The sequence below is a fragment of the Dipodomys merriami genome, unplaced genomic scaffold (genome assembly GCF_024711535.1).
Source record: "Dipodomys merriami isolate MVZ:Mamm:240054 unplaced genomic scaffold, mDipMer1.0.p SCAF_490, whole genome shotgun sequence".
Taxonomy (NCBI): Eukaryota; Metazoa; Chordata; class Mammalia; order Rodentia; family Heteromyidae; genus Dipodomys; species Dipodomys merriami.
Window position 1 is genome coordinate 567,747 of NW_027206058.1, and position 10,486 is coordinate 578,232.

General features: G+C 43.8%; 1 long non-coding RNA gene across 1 annotated transcript; it reads left to right on the forward strand.

Moving 5' to 3' along the window:
• The first annotated feature begins 241 nt into the window (after positions 1–241).
• Positions 242–5,501, forward strand: LOC138809319 (uncharacterized). The gene is made up of 3 exons (XR_011366804.1): positions 242–357; positions 3,786–4,006; positions 5,058–5,501. It is a non-coding gene; the product is annotated as an uncharacterized lncRNA (long non-coding RNA).
• Positions 5,502–10,486: the final 4,985 nt, after the last annotated feature.

Below are 10,486 nucleotides of genomic sequence, written 5' to 3' on the forward strand. Positions count from 1 at the left end.
TGAAACACTGGGCTGTATATTCTTTGCCTGTAGGCTGTCCTGTGGGCAGTGAATAGAAAGAGTGGCCATATTTTTTTTCTGCAGTCTGAGTTACCTTTAGGAATTTACCTCCAATTGTAAAATAGTATAGAAATCAATTTCTATCCTTTGCTCATACACCCTGTATGGTCTAACTTCTGGCGATTAACATTTACAGAACCAAATATCTAATGTGGCTTGTGTTTTACCCTTAATTAACAGGCTTTTGGTCATGTGAGATGAAGCAAGGCCAGAGTCTGAGAGAGACTGTGGCATCTCCCAGCATGTATGGACTGTTGCACCTCCTGTTGGTAACCTGCAATATTTCTACATATACTGGTTAGAGACCTGGTTTACATTGGCTTTTGCAGGCTGGTGCCACTGGTTTAGGCAGCTGTGCCTGGGCATAGTCACTCTGCTCCCTTGATCTTAATTGAAGTTGATCGGCACACAGGGGAGAAAACAGAGAATGAAACCCTTAGCTTTAGTTTACTAGCCATGGTCAGTGTACAATAGTTAACTCTTAGCATAGATGGACATAGGAATGACATAATTCACAGCCAACTTAGTTACCAATTTCATTTACTTTGTAAAGGACATTGTCTTTTTTAAGTCCTTTTCCAAGGTCTTTTAAAACTGCCTGTTTTTTCTTTGGCTTAGTCAGGTCACAAAGTTTTAAAGCAATTTAGATTAATTCACAGCTTCCATTGACAAAGATTTTTAGTAGGCAGAGTAACCTTGAAACCATAATCACTTACATATAGTCAAATAAGACACAGACAGACATGTTTGTGCACAGATTATAGAGCATGCTTAGATTTTAAAATAGACTTTTAAAGTTTTGAAATTTTAGTGGAACTACTTTTCTAATTATGAAGGAACCATGTGGTCAGTTTAAAATACAAAACTTTGCCAACAAGAAACCAAATGAACAGGAGGCAATAGGAACATACACTTGGCCTAGCATAATGGCACCACAGGACAGGGGAGGGGGAAGGGGTAGTACCAAGCTGAAGTACCAAGATGACAATTTGGCACATCCACCACTTGCTCAGTGCTAGAGAGAAGATTAATACACTTTTGGTAATATCCAAACTTGTTGGCCTTTATTTCGGTGAGTTTAGACTTAAACTCACCCATTTTCTATCTAATGAGTAGAAACAAGCAATTACTGGTTACATTCTTCCAGGGCTTAACCAACGCGTTTAGCATATGAAATACTTGTGAAAGAGGTTACAAGCAGGTAATTTTGGCAAGAGGGAGAGTTTAAGGGGAGGGGGAGAGAGAGAGAGAGAGCTACTTGCTCAAGCACTCTCAGAAGTGGAGTTTTAAATCTGGGCCAAATTTAACTGATGGGGAACCAACAGCCCTCCAAGGCCAGGTGGCCTTAATGTAAAGAAATTTAGTGTCCTTCCCATGGTAAGTGACCTGAAGCCATTTGCCTACAGTAGAGTGTCCTCTACAGTGCAGGTTGGCTCCTGAATAGGTGGTGGCCCCACCAGTGGAGACTGTCCTTATGTTGGTCCAAGGTGGGTCCTTGGGCCATGGTAGGCCCCTAGTGGCTAATTCTAGCACTTGGCCAAGTTTTTGGTCAGATGGTGAGGGTGGGGCTCAGTTAGCCCAGAAAGGCTCAGGTGGCCTTACCACTGATATTGGAATCAGAAACCCCGACCTCGGACAAACTTGTCACTTACCCTGGAGTGGGAATTAATTAGTGGGGCTGGATGGGCTGGTAGAGCGCTCAGTCAGGAGGAAGTTACCTTGATGGTCCTCTGGTGACTGGAGTGAAGGATCTCAGAATAGGTCCCAGGGAAGCTGGTTGAACTCCCTTCTGAGGTGCAGGGGGAGCAAATGCACTGGGGAACCTATCCCAGTATGGAGCCACCAATGAAAGAGGATCAGACACATCCATCCTATGGGACCATGCAGAGGCAGGCAGGCAAAGGAGAAAGATTACAAGGTTTATTAGAGGAGCCATATTTCCCCCAAGAGGGAGCATATGACCTCCATCACCATCCTGGTAGCAGAAGTATCTGAGAGAAAAGGAAGTGAGGTAGATAGGAGTTCTGGTGGGTCTGGGTGGAGAGAGGGAGAGGCCAGTTGTATGGAGGGAACTCCAGAAATGGGAGGGGGCCCAGATGTGGGTGGAGCTGAGGACCAAAGGTGAGCAATCTACAAACTGCAGTTCAAAGCCAGTCCAGGCAGAGAAAGATTATCATCTCTAACTAGCCAGCAGAGTGCCAAAAAAGTGGGCAGAGTTGCTTTGGAGTCCGAAGTGGCAAAGCGCAATCCTTGTACTGGAGAGCTGAAAAACAGCACTCAGGCACTAAGTTCAAGTCCAGTGACCAAGGGAAATGTCAAGGTTGCATTTACCCTAACATAGAAAGAGGCACTGCTGGGACTTTGGCAATAATGTTTGGCTCTTCTAAAATTGATCAGAGCTGGAGGTCATGGCAAGCTAGTTTATAAGCATGCATAACTGGGCAAAAACTTGTCAACCATTTGTAATAGTTGGCTGTAAAAGGCTGAGTTTGTGAAATGTGGGGAATAGCTTAAATCCAAACTGCTCTGTATGTGCTTAAGACCCTAATTGGCAGTAAATTCTGGGCTGACACTAACCAAATAAATTTGTTTAAGAATAAAATATGAAATTGTTAGGACCAGATCGAAAGTAAACAGATAGGGTATTAATTAGAACAAGGAAGGAGAAAATTCAAATTTAACTGAGACAAATAAGTCCCAGGTAAGCAGAGAAACATTGGTATAAACACCAAAATAAAACAAAATTGTGGTCTGATAATTACTAAAAAGATCATTTATATCAGGATTTAGACCAAATGTTAAATTTTCAAAGATAAGGGCTTAAGTAGAGAGTTAAGCACCAGGAGCTACACTAAACATCTGTATGCCAAAGGATGGGCTGTCCCACCTAGGCTATTTGAGGAGCTAAACAATGCTTTCGCCCATTTGGGGAGGTAATGTTTTCCTAGAATTTCAAGGTAAGACTTGTCCCACCTCCAGGCCTTGAAGCTGGGTACAATGCCCCCATCTCCAGCCTAGATACCAGGATGTCTACAGGCAGTTGTTTGGACTCAACCACCCTATTTGCCTTAATGCAATTTGTAATCACTAACTGTTAGTTCTGCTTTTATAACTTGTTTGTCAATTACAAAACTGCCACTGAACACCTACAAGTGGAACTTCTTATGGATCTTACCTTTAAACATCCTAGACTATTTAAATCTTTTACAAACCAAAGTACTAAACAGGCTATGCTGCTATAGCCCCCCCCCCCAACAGGGTCCATACAGCTATTAAAAGTTAAAAAATTATGTCTAAACTCTAGTTTGGAATAAAATGTAATTAGTAAAAAGTTGTCATCTTGACAAACTACCCCACACCATATTATAAAAGCCAGTGTACAACCAGAAAAATATTAGGGGAGTTTACTAAAGTTAGTCCCTAGGAAAACTTCTTTAATCAACCTGTGTAGACTAATGCCAACTGTTTACACACCCATAAAACATTTAAGCTTCAATTATAAAAAAAAAAAAAAACGAAAAAGGGGAATCCCCAAGGGAAACTTTTGCCTTCACCTTATTTAAATTTTTAAAATTTCACTCAAAGTGATCCTTTCACTAAAGCTGAAAAGCATTTTATCCCTCTAGCACCACCTCACTATCTATTCCCATATGGTTTAAAAAATTTAATCAATGAAGACTAAGAGTAATGCCCCATAAGGGAAAACAGTGTTTCTATCATTCCAGATGGATCCACTGGCAACATCTGGGTCCCTTTTTGACTCATCCGACCTCCAGAGAAGCAAAAACAACACAACACAACCCTGAGGAAGAAGATCTAGTACGCAGCTTCGCAGACCTAAGCTTTAAGTCCCGAGGAAGCCATCATCCTTATCTTAAGAAAACCAGCTTGACCCCACCAACATGGGGTCAGAATAAGGTGTTGACACAAGACCGAAGCCACCCTGGTCAGTACAAAAACCCCTAGAATACCTGAATATCTGTTTTGGCCGTGATTGCACTGCTTGTGAATACATCTGCAGTGAACATGCATATTGGGCCTATGTCCCTCACCCACCATTGTTAAAATTAGTGGATTAGCTAGACCAAGGTCCGGTGGCGTATACAAATGACAGCACGTATTTTCCGCCACCATGGGATCATGCAGACCCTACTCATCCAGGTGAGGAAGGAATACCTTATATTATTTCCTTAGGATTTGAGTCTTTACCACTGTGTTTAGGGACATCACCTTGCTTACCAACCAGAAAACAGGTATGGGCATACATCTTGCCTGATGATAAGATCAACAATCATATGGGGCTATTCAGAACAAGTTCCTTAAATTTTATTGGTCAGGATCATTCTTATACAAATAAGACTGGGCAACCACCTAACCTAGTATGCCAGGACATTAATTATTGAATTGGGTTTATGTTTCTATTCAGTGGTCTCAGTGTCAAAACCCTAGAGGAAAGATTATACAGCATAATGATAACATCTCATTTATAGATTGAGGTCCTCATGGATGTTTCATTGCCAATTATTCTGAAAAGCATGTTGGTGATTGGTATACTAATAATTCTTCTGACGGTGACGTCTATACAATGGAGTTATAAATCATGTAGAACCCATTGGCTTGCTCACCTGACATGATGGAGGCCTTGTGCCTCGTAGGCCACATATAAATTTCAGGGGACACTTAGGGCCTGAGCAGTGGCATTTATAAAACTTGCCACCCAATTTTATACAACTCAGAATTGGATTGGTCACTTTACTAGGGCCCATGAGGCAAATTATACATTTTACAGGAACCATTCTTCTACTGTACAGGGTTGTATTAAACTTTCCTATGTACTAGCCCACAGGGACAGTGTCAATCAATGAGAACCCACGCAGCCAGGACTCTTTACATGCTTAAATCATACTATTTCTTTTAATATGCCTTCTCAGTCTCTCCTGATATTAAGATCTCGCTTAGGGGTCTGGGTGCCTGTTAACCTCACCCGACCTTGGCAGGAGAGCCCCACTGTTGGTTTGTTGAAAGGAGTCTTCCAGCAACTGCTGAAGAGAACTAGGAGATTCCTGGGTCTGAGTGTAGCTGTGATCCTTGAAATGATTGCTATCACCATGACTGCTGCGACTGCTGGAGTGGCCCTGCATTCCTCCATCCAAACCAAGGACTTTGTAGAGAAGTGGCTGGACTGTCACCAGCTATGGACTCATCAGCACAATATTAAACAGGACATTGATTCCCGTCTGAACACACTGCAACACAGGGTGCAGTGGATGGGAGACTAGATAATTGATCTGCAGAAACAGCTAACCTTCAAGTGTGATTAGAGCTCAATAAACTGTGCATCACTCCTACTTGATTCAACACTTCTAACATTACTTGGCAGGGACTTCACTACCACCTGCCAGTCTTGCAAGGAAATTTGACTTGGGACATCCACTAGTTACAGCAGGAAGTCATTCAGACTTTCTTGGCACAACTCCCTGGGGTGGGATATGAAGGTCTGGCTGAGGGAATTGCATCTGTGCTAAACCAATTGGACCCTCGTACCTGGTGGCACAGTTTTAAACATAGTGTTTCTACAGATCGATTGCATTATGTCTTGTCAAGATATTGCTGTCTACATTCCAAAATAGTTTCTGCAAATCCCTCCTGCAAAGGATCTCTTGCTTACAGTTGTACTTAAAAAACAAAAAAGGGAGGAGATGTCAGAGGCATCGACTGGCATAACCCCATTTGTTGCTGTTTCCACAGTGGGATCTGGGGACACGATGTGTGGTATAGGCAAGAAGGGACTACACCATGTGGGTATAGACAAAATTTATTGAAACATCACATGCTTATATACAGCACACAAGCAGGAGAAGTAAATCTTCAGTCAGGGGCAGAGAGATAAACAGTTTTATGGGAGCACAGGCAATGAGAGTTTAAACAGAAAAAGCTAATCCTTGTCAACAAATGTGGAGCAGTTCCACTAATCAAGGTTGTAAAAGTAGGTAAAGCACAGGTGATTACACATAGGGGGAGTCTCCAGGCATTGTTCTACGTGGTTAAGTAGATGAAGCAGGAATGGTACTTTGAGCAAACCATTACCTGAGTCTTGCACCGGGGGCAGAACCTTTGCCCAGCATGGAGGAAGGGGTGTCCCTTCCTCCCCGAGAAGAATTGGAAGTGGTCCTGTGGCTCAGGTGGTAGGGCACTTGCTTTCAGCTGAAAAGCTGAGGGACAGCGCCCAGGCCCAGAGTTCAAGCCCCACGACCAACAAAAATAAATAAATTGGAAGGAAAGAATGCATGCCTGCATGCACCCTCAGGGCACACAGGTGCTCAGATGGGGTTTTGTAGGCCTATGCCTCCAACACCCATCTGAACCCCTCTCCTTTTGCTCCAGATCCAGCTCCCAGATCTTAGGCCGATTGGGTGGAAGGGGGTTGTGTCAATCCTGGAGTTTTTCTCCGCCTCTGGCTGTGCCTGAGCAGCTGCAGGAGCCCTGGCCCATGCTGCACGAGGCAGCAACAACTGCTGCAGTCGCTGCTGCAAGTTTGGCCATTTGGCTCTACTCCTGCCTGGTTGCCCTGACACTGGAGGAGTCTCGCTGGCTCCTTTGCTGTTTCACACTGCACCTCCAGCCTAGGGATGAGCCCAGGAAGCTCGGCGCTGGAGCCTTTGAGGCCTGAGGTCAGCCACTGGAGGGATTTGGAGGGGCTTCCCTGACTGCAGGGTCTGGCCTGAGGAGCCTGTGCCCCAGCCATGGCTGCTTGCTGCTTCTCACTGTTGCTCAGAAGAAGCGGCGGTGGCGGCGCTGGCCTGTAGCCGGCTTGCTTGCTCCCTCCGAGGCTCTTACAGTAGTGTTACTGGCAGAACAATATCCCAACTGCTCTAGTACTATTTTATTGTATTTTAAAAATAAAAGACTTCATGGGCCCCATAAGTGCTTTATAAAATATGACTGGCAGCCGCTATTTAAATAAATGTGAGAATTCAGGAGGTTTTTTTTTTTATCTTCCTAAGTGATTTTTTTTGTCTGTCTTGGGACTTGAACTCTGGGCCTGGGTGCTGCTGTCCCTTAGCTCTTCAGCTAAAAGCTAGCACTCTACCACTTGAGCCACAGGACCACTTAGGTTTTTTGGTGGTTTATTGGAGATAAGAGTCTCATGGTCTTTCCTGCACTGGTTGGCTTTGAACCAGATCTCAGCTTCCTGAGTGGCTAGGATTACAGGCAGGAGCCACTTGCGCCCAGCTCTAAGTGATCATTTTAAAGGCTAAGCATGATAGATCACTCCTGTAGTACCATCGACTTGGGAGGCATAGATTGAGAGGACTGCAATCCAAGACCAACCCAGGCAAAAAGTGAGATCTGATCACAATCATCAAGCTGGGCTGATTCCAATAATCTCAGCTAGATGGGAGGCTGGTCCTGGGATGGGAAGAAAACAGGATGCCCTAACTTAAAAACTAAAGTACAAAAAGGCCGTGGTGTGGATTAAGAGTTAAACACCTGCCTAAGCATGAAATCCTTTGTATAAACCCTAGTACTGAGAAAAGGAGGGAGGGAGGAAAGCAGGAAGGGATATAGGGGAGGGAGAGAGATGTTATTTCATTAATTTTACATTTTTCCTAACACCATTCATTTTGAGTTTCTTTTGCTCAAGACTAGCACTCTGCCACTCAAGCCTCAGTACCACTTCCAGCCTTTTCTCTTTATGTGGTACTGAGGAACCAAACCCAGGACTTCATGTATGTGCTAGGCCAGCACTTCATTACTAAGCCACATTCCCAGTCCTTCTTTTATTTTGTAAGATGAGGTTTGGTTTTGTGTTCTTCTCTTGGCATGGAACTTAGGCTAGTCTCGACCTAACTTCTGACTCAGCCTCCTAAATTCAGAGATTGCAAACATAGACCACCATGCTCAGCTCAGGATTCCTTTGAGAGAATCATCTTTTCAGAGACAGAGTTATTCTGTCTTCCTTGGATTGGATGGCCTTTTGCTTTTGGCATTGTGTTAATCCCATTTCTTGTCCTGATATATTTCTCCTCTTAGATCAATAGAAAAATTTCAGGTTCCCAACTTGAAGCCTATTGGTGTCATCCAATAATATCACAAAACTTGTGAATACCATTACCTGGCATCATGGGCATGCCAGCCAGCTAAAACTCAGCTATCAGATGGGCTTGGGCTCCAACAATGCAGACATTTCTCTGCATAATCTGAAAACTGTCATAGATAATGTTGGTTTATCCCATCCTGTTTTCAGCTGCTTGCCATTCTGAGCTTTATATGTTTTTGCATTCTTTTATTTATTTATTTATTTATTTTGAGTCATGGGCCTTGATCTCTGGGCTTGGCTTGGGTGATGTCCCTGAGCTTTTCAACTCAAGGCTAACACTCTATGACTTGAGCCACAGAGCCACTTCTGGTTTTCTGCTGGTTTATTGGAGATAGGAGTCTCACGGACTTTCCACCCTGGGCTGGCTTTGAACCACGATCCTCAGATCTCAGACTTCTAAGTAGCTAGGATTACAGGTGTGAGCCACCTGTACCCGGCCCTGACTGAATCTTGAAAAGAGAAGACAGGAATAGGTCAAGAGACAGACAGTATCAAAAAGGGGATGGGAGGGATCGAGAGTCCTGACTGAGCAGTGGATCCATATAAAGTCTGATCAGACTTACTCCAAACATGAAGGAACATCTTCAGTCTGGATGTGGGATGCCTATAAACATTGTCAGGGACATGAAATGAGCAGGGTTGGGATGAGGGTTTTAGAGAGCACTGTGGGATGAAGTGTCATTAAAAACTCTCAGCTCTGGGGCTGGGAAGTTGGCTCAGTGGTAGAGCGCTTGCCTTGCATGCCTGAGGCCCTGGGTTCGATTCTTCAGCACCACATAAGCAAAATAGAATAAGCCGGAAGTGGCGCTCTGGCTCAAGTGGTAGAGCACTAGCCTTGAGCTGAAGAGCTGAGGGACAGGGCACAGGCCCAGAGTTCAGGCCCCACAACCGGACCCTCCCCCCCCAAAAAAAAACCCTCTCAGTTCTGACAGCACAGATCAGGTGTATGTCTTGGGAGTCCCCTGTTGTGCCGTGGCAATGCTCTTCCTGTGTATGTCTGCCTAGAGGGGGAGGTGTTTGCTCCTTATTTGTCATTAATTCTAGAGGACAGAGGAGCCCCATGAGTCCAGTAAACAGATGCTTTCTGGCAGCTTCTCACAGTGTTTCCTCCAGGCAGCACCAGGCTCTTTACTTGCTCTGATGAGGCAGCTGCATATGGGTCTGCAGGAATTTCTTGTCAAGAAATTAGAGAGTCATTCATTCATTACTCTAGAACAAAGAATGGCAATGCCTAACTATAGGTTGCTTTGTTATTCCAATGTGTGTGCTACTGGCACTGGCTTGTCTATTCAGTCTGCACAGGCTCAGGACAATACTATAGTCAGCTCTGACACACCAGCTTACACCCAGTCACTACTCAGAATGTGATGTCAAAGCTACGGTAATAGATGACAAGGCTGTTTAAGTCAGAATAATATCACAGCAGAATGCACTATGATATCTTTTTGCTCCTCTGATTTAACAGCTTCTAAGCTAGTGTTTCCTGGCTTTCTATCCTTGTGGCCTAGTATGAGAGCCATCTAGGTTGATGCAATGCATCAGCCAGGAGAAGGGTGTCTATAGTCAGAGTATGACACAAAAAATAGCATCTGTGGTGGAGGTTAGACTTGGTGTTGGATTATAATTAAGCGCTTGCTGCAAAGCTGGGAACCATGGAAATGGACTGCCATTGTGAAATGGACATGGGATAATTTAGGAGACAACAAGGATCTGAGTAGCTCTCACCTGTAATCCTAGCTACTCAGGATGCTGTGATCTGAGTACTGAGGTTCAGAGACAACCTAGGCACAAATATCAGATAGTTACTTTCTTCCAATTAACTAGCAAAAACTGGAACTAGAGCTGTGGCTGAAGTACTTACTAGCCATAAGAAAAAGAGCTAAGGGTCAGCACTGAGCACATGCTAGCATGAAAAAAATGAGAAAGATTTAAGAAGGGAAATTACAAGAAACTTACTGTGAACAATTAGACCTCTAATTATCTTTCTTTTTATTAGCAAGTATTGGTTGTACAAGAAGGAGGTTGTGAAGTTCCCATACATGTATACAATGTATCACAGTCATACCCCCTCCATAACCTACCCAGTCTTATTTCCAGTTAACACGAAAAAGCCAGAAGCAGTGAGGTAGCTCAAGTGGAAGGGTCCCAGCCTTGAGCAAAAAACTGAAATGACATTACCAGGTCCTGAGTTGAAGCCCTAGTACAAGGACCACCACACCCAACAAAAATAAAACATTCCATGGGAATGAATGTAGATCTTGTAACATACAACTACAGAAAATAGTAATGTCTGGCATTGAGCTTCCTTAAATTATAAATAACATG